This window comes from Lontra canadensis, unplaced genomic scaffold (genome assembly GCF_010015895.1).
Source record: "Lontra canadensis isolate GAN:19392208 unplaced genomic scaffold, GSC_riverotter_1.0 scaffold74, whole genome shotgun sequence".
In the NCBI taxonomy this organism is placed as follows: domain Eukaryota; kingdom Metazoa; phylum Chordata; class Mammalia; order Carnivora; family Mustelidae; genus Lontra; species Lontra canadensis.
Genome location: NW_022631068.1, coordinates 3,433,868 through 3,439,867, shown reverse-complemented (window position 1 = coordinate 3,439,867; position 6,000 = coordinate 3,433,868).

Sequence of the window (6,000 nt, the reverse complement as noted above, 5' to 3'; positions counted from 1 at the left end):
CATTCTATAAATTAAGTCCAAAAAAGAGCTAAGGCAGACTGCAGGTTGCAGGTTTCCAAAGACCTGCCTCCACAGCTAAGCACTGAGCACAGCTGTCCTGTAGCAGGGGGTGGAGGGAGGCAGCAGAAGGGGACAGAGGATACAGACCCAGGCAGTCAGGAGGTATGATTTCCTGCCCCAGTGGTCTGCCTCCTGGGAATCTCTTTCCCCAGAGTGATTACAACCAGAAAAAATAAAAACAAAAATGAATATTGATTTGTCTGGGTTATAACAATGTATAGTAAATAGTACTTAGTACTTACCCTAATGTGCGAATGTCATGCTCAGTCCTTTACGTCCATTATCCCATCTCACCCCCACGGCAACCCTTCAAGCTGGGTATTTTGATCCTTATTTCAGTGAGGAGGAGAATGTAGGGCTCAGAGAGGTTAAGTAATTTACCTAAGGTCACACAGATATCATGATGAGGTGACTTTGAACCAAGGCCTATTTCCCTCCAAAGGCCTGACTTGTATCCACATCCTATCCTTGTTCCAAGAAGATAACGGACTAGAAGATGACTCTTCTTCTCCCTTCTCCAAACCCTGAGTTCCTGAGTTTCCCTCAGAGGCGACCATCTAGGATATGACACAGATAGGACATTCTCACAATGACATCAAGATAACGAATACCTAAAAATTTTGGTTAACCAGTATCTTTCCCTTCTTTAATTAAAAAAAAAAAAGGATCATTTTGCATTATTCAAACCAATTTAAAAACAATTCTCATTTCAGAGATTGAGTTAGGAATGAAGCTTAGTGCTGTTTAAAAAGCACATGTAAAACTATCCGTTTTGTGGGCAGATTCTAATGCAATTACTGCAACCGATTTCCACACTGAAAAACACTGTGAGTTTTTATTGAGCATTTGCAGTTAAAGCTGAGAAGGGAGCTATCTCTTTCTTTTCAGAAGATCCTAAGTATTTTGCCAGCAAAATGAATTACGTATGTCTTAAATAATCTCTGTACTGTGTGATAAAGCTGCACAGTGGGTAGCGGAATTCTACCACAGTATCATGGGCTACATTAGGTCAGACCAGATCCTGGAAACCAGGAGCTTACGGGGAACTCACAAGTGACAAGGAAGCAGAAGACACCTGCTAGGGGAAGAAGAGGGAAGAAGGAGGGCTCGGTGACTGCTTGTAACCCTGTTGGGGGTGCCCCCCACCCTGGCCTGCCTTGGCTGATCAGGAACCTTCTGTCTTCCGGGCTCCCTGCTCCTGGACACAACAGCGAGCCAGCCAAGGTTTAACTGACTTACTGAAGCGGACCTCAGTGATCATTCCGGGAGAAAGCAGGCCTCCTCCTGGGATTCTGCAGCAGCAGTTAGGACCAGAAAAGCAAGCCACTTCTCCAAATGAAGGCTATGTCCCTGGAAAAGAGAAAGGGAGAAAGAAGAGCGGTAAGTGAACCGCGGGCCTTGCTGCTGTGGTCTGAGGACAGCTACTGTACCCTGTGGCTGGTGCCCAGTGCTCCCTGGGCTCGGAGCAAGTGACCCATACATGTGGCTGAAAAGGAGGAAAGAAAAGAATGTGCGTTCTTAGGGAAGAAAGATACCTACAGAAAACTAACTAAATAAGTACAATAGAAGAACAAGAAAAAAGTAATGTTTGCTAAATTGAGGAGTAGCAGAGAGGTCTCATATATAGGAGAAAAATAAAATAGTAACAACAACAACAACAATGTAGTAGTAGTAGTCGCTAACACTTCGTGCCAGACACTGTCCTACTGCTTGACTGTAAATTCCAAAAGGGCAAGGACCTTGCCTCTTTCACTCACCTGTACACACAAAGCACCTCATTCAGGGCTTCAGAATATAGTAGACATTCAGGATACTGTTCTTTAGTAAATGAATAGAGCAGAGTCATGAGTATGGGAGGGGGGTGGAAATACTATTTAGCTAAAGTAAAAAAAAAAAAATTTATTTTATTTTATTTATTTATTTGACAGACATCACAAGTAGGCAGAGAGGCAGGCAGGGCTGGGTGAGGGGGAAGCAGGCTCCCCACTGAGCAGAGAGCCCGATGCAGGGCTCCATCCCAGGACCCTGAGATCATGACCTGAGCCGAAGGCAGAGGCTTTAACCCACTGAGCCACCCAGGTGCCCCTAAAGTAAAAAAAATGTTAAAGTGTGATAATTATGAGTTCATTTTTTCCAACACTAAGAACCAACTAGGTGTCAGGCATTGTACTTGGCCCTGATGATAAAGAGGTTATTAAAGGCAAGGTATCCTCTGGGCTTGGTGAGATGGCACTCAAAACTAGGGCCTTATTCAATGAACCAACATATATCAAGCCCCTGCTCTGTGCCAGGCACCCAGCTGGGCACCTGGGGGAGAGGGAGATAAGGAAGTCCCCTTCCCTGCCCTCCAGCAACTCACAGAGGTAGAGGAGGAGTGTCTGTAACAGGGATAGATGTACAGGGCTGCGATCAAGACAGGACTTGAGAAATCTGCCCTCTGAAGGGGAGCAGAACAGTTACCCTTGATTACCAGACTTCAAACAAAGGGTAATAATTGCTGATCAGGGAGGTTATGGGATTCCTCCACTGATTGGGACTTTTTCATGTAATAAATTCCTGCCCCCAACTCCCAGGAATCTGTAATATATACTTTGTTTTGGGGTGTGTGTGTGTGTGTGTGTGTGTGTGTGTGTATTTTTTTTAATGTTCTAGAACCTGGAGGAAGAGGGGTACTTCCAATCTACAAATAAGCACGGAGACTACATGATCCTTAGCTCTATGTCAACTTTAAGATCAGATGATACAGTAATAGAATGAGGACAGAACAATTCAGACTTGAATTCTATAAAAGGGTATTTGGTGTTCAGTTATCCCCAAAGCATTTAAAAAATTTAGATGCCGTAACTGCTCGATACATGGCACCAACTGTTGTTGCTGCAGCTGAGTCCAGGGCTGCAAATATCCATCCAGGGCTCGTTGAGTGAGGTTTCCCAAAGGAAGTCAAGGAGAGCTGAAGGGGACTTCTTACCCAGCCGTCTACCACTGCCAGCAGGCTCCGACCAAATCTAGCTCCACAGTGGGCACAAGCCAGCTCCAGGCTGTCCCACCTCCTGCATCCCTTCCACCCACCCGCCTTAAACCCTGCCCAGATTGGACCCAGCACAATTCATCTGGGGGCAGAGTAAATAACTAGTTAAAAGAACCTGGGAGGACTGAGATCTGGTAGTGAGCAGCTGTGACCTAAGTCAGCACATGGGGATTTGTGCCTTTTTAAGCTCTAGACAGCTGTTTTGCGGTGGCTATGCCAACTCACGTTGCCAAAAAAGCCCAACGCTTCATTGCCCCACCTGGTGGAACTTGGGAGGTGGGGCAGCAAAACAAAAAAAAAGGTCTAAGAGCCCGAGAGATAGAGCACCTCCCTTTCTAGCCCTGGGCCCGCCTGGTTGGGGGCGGAGAGCTGCTCTTTTCACACCCCTCCCCCCAACACCCCGTGGGAGGCTCTGGTGATGATGAAAAAACAGGATTCCCAAATCCTGAATGTGTCCTTTGAATCTAGACACCTTAGATGACACTCATCTCTCCCCCTTACTTCTTTTCTCCTTTTTTAGTGCTTGACATATTACACAACACTGCACCCTCCAAGTTGTGCAAACCATAAGCGTAGAGTTGAAAAACTGGTCTAACTTCAGTGAGACACAGATTATACTACATGGTGAACCTGAAAAAAAATTAATGAATGAACATAACTAGTAAATGGAAAACATGTTGGATGGGAAAGTAACAAAAAAGATTTCAAATCTGTCCCCTCCTCCTTCCTTCTGAGCTATGCAGTAAACATTAAAGTTTTCAGTAGTCTTATAGCTTCCCTTTATATTTGTGCCGAATTTCACATCAACATGAGACAGTGCCGAGTGGAAATGCCTTAGCTTGCTTTTTCATTACGTTTACATAAACGATCTGTTACAACTTTAAAAGTAGTTCATTTCACTCTTAGTAGAGCTACTTTTTTTTTTTTAGTAGAGCTACTTTTCATCAGTGACTTGGATTTTAATTTTACATGCTTCAATAAGATATGACAATTGTCATTCAAACAAGAATTACTATATCCCACTTTTCCTACTATTTGCTTATGCTGGGGTACCAGGAGGGGTGGAAGCTTACAGACCTGAAGAACATAGCTTTCAGTGGAAAGCCCTTAAGAGTAAACAGATTGGCTTCCAATCTGAGCCCTGCCACTTAGGGACCATTCTGTTAAAATGCTCTTCTTCACTTTCCTGATCCCTGGTGAACACCTTTGCTGAGTATTAATGAGATGCCCTCTGTGCAGGGTCACCAGAGGTGGCTGCTCCTTGCACTGTTTGCCTTACAGATCCTTGGCACTCAGACACCTGGGGCATCAGTGGCCATATAGAGATGTGAACTCCTGAGTCACCGCCTTTGAACACAGGAGAGCGGGAGCACTCCTATAAGCGCTGGGGATGGGGAGTGGTGAGAGGGGGCAATAATCTGAAACAGATAGTGGCAAAAGCAGAAACAACATCGGCCCCCTTCGGCTGATGCTTCTGTAAGCACACCTTTATCCAGAAAAGGTGTACCCGGGCTCAAGAAGAACCAGCTGCTTAGTGCTGTCGGTGGTGACTGCTGCCCAATGACCTTCGCTTTAGTTTAAATCTGAGACTTTCTGCACAGAACCCCAAAAGGCGGGCTTTCAGGTGCAAGTGCCCTCCTGAGCAACACCTGCCTGAAGTAGATGCGGCCCGTGCCCCCCCCCCCGGCTGGCGGCAAGGGGAGGACAGGGGCACCACAGCCCCTGCGCACCCCAGGATCGCAATCCACTGTTCACAACGCGGGCCCCCGGCCCTACGGTCGGTCGCTGCAGCACTGCGACCCCAGCCTCTGGATCACAACATCCCCGCCTTTAAACAACGTTCTCGGGACTATGGGAATGTCCCGCGCTGCAAGTCAGCCCTGGTGATTCACTGACACATGAGTGAGCCTGGGAGATCGTGGACAAGGGCCTTGCCGGAACTTAGAGACGCGAGAATACAAAAGAGGGGGGAAGAACTCACACCAAACCGTCCGGAGATGGGCGCCCTGATCTAGGCGCGGTTGGGCAATACACGCTGTACCGCAACTCCAGCGCAGGTCCCCAGAAAAGGGGAAACGCTTTAAGGCTGAGAACCGCGGTGCGAGCCAACACCCGCGCACACAATCCAGGCACAGGCAAGGCAGCTCTGCCGCCCTGGGCCTCGGTTTCCCTGTCTACAAAACGAGGGCTTTGGACTAGAGCGTCTCCCAATCCTGCTATTAATCTAGAACTCTACAATATTCCATGCTGAAGCTGTCCGAGGCTCGGAAACCGGAAAAAGAGGGGAAAGAGAGGGAACACGACAAGGGAGAGGAAAGGGAGGAGCGGGTGCGAGATCACGAGAAGGAAGACGACAGTCGCCCGGAGCACGCTTGGCGGGTTTTCAACCTTCCTACACCTCCTCCCACACCTGAGTTCTCACGTCTCGGCCGAGGCCCCACGCCCGTCGAGTTGGGCACCAGTTAGCCAAGCTTCTCCCTCTGCACACCAGTTTCTAGAAGCCACGGGGCAGGTGGTGGGCAGCACAATGACGCATGCCAGAAATGCAAGGGGGAATGGTCCCCGCTAGGGTCCGGAGGGCAGGTGAGCGGATCCAGAGCTGGGCAGGGAGTGGGACGGCCAGCCTGGGAATCGCAGAGCGCCCGCGTCTCAGCCCCCATGCTCCGGGAGGGCCAAACTTCATTCCCCAACTTTAGCAAGGGGAGTGGGTGTTCGGGGGAAAAAAAAAAAAAAAAGGAAAAAAAAAAGTTGCTGAACTTTTCCCCCAACTCTGTCGTGGAGGCGGGACCGGAGGGCGGTACCTACACCCTGATTCGCCGCCGCCTCCTGTCTGGAGGCTCCGATTGGCGCGCGGGGTCCGGGGCCGGGAAGAGCGGGCGTGGGGGAGGGGAGCGGCCCTCCCAGCCCGCGGG